We start from the raw sequence: 542 nt of genomic DNA on the forward strand, positions 1-542 counted from the left end.
CTATGAGGTGCTGGAACAGAAAAGGAGAAGTGAGTTGAAGATATGTGGCCCTTAAGAGAAAAAGAGAAAACCTCTGTTCCCAGAGATGATCACAGATGAGACAGATGAAGAGAACTTCTGCCTTTGAATAACTCATCCTTAAAATGACACCCCTTGAATCATGGCCCATGAACACACCTCAGAGTGGTGTGAAATGGGAGGAAAGGACTGATGGCAGAGTTTTCTAGGCAGCTGGCATCAGAGAAATAGAAAGCCATGAGAAAATGGTTTTCTTGTGAAAAACTCTCCATAGATTGACAAAAGAGAACTTCTTTTTCTCTACAAAGACTGATGAAAAGATTATAGGAAAGTTGGGACTGTTTTAACCACCAGGTTTTGTCTCTATGTTGTCAATTAAACAAAGGAATGGTTGGGTGGTGGGGAAAAAGGGTTTCTGAAGGTTTTATTCTGGTTTCTTATTCTTGTAGTTTTGTTAATAAACTTTCTTTACTCCTTTTAAGTTTTAAGCCTGTTTTGCCCTTCTCTTAATGCATATCTCACAG

Source organism: Parus major, chromosome 8 (genome assembly GCF_001522545.3).
Source record: "Parus major isolate Abel chromosome 8, Parus_major1.1, whole genome shotgun sequence".
In the NCBI taxonomy this organism is placed as follows: Eukaryota; Metazoa; Chordata; class Aves; order Passeriformes; family Paridae; genus Parus; species Parus major.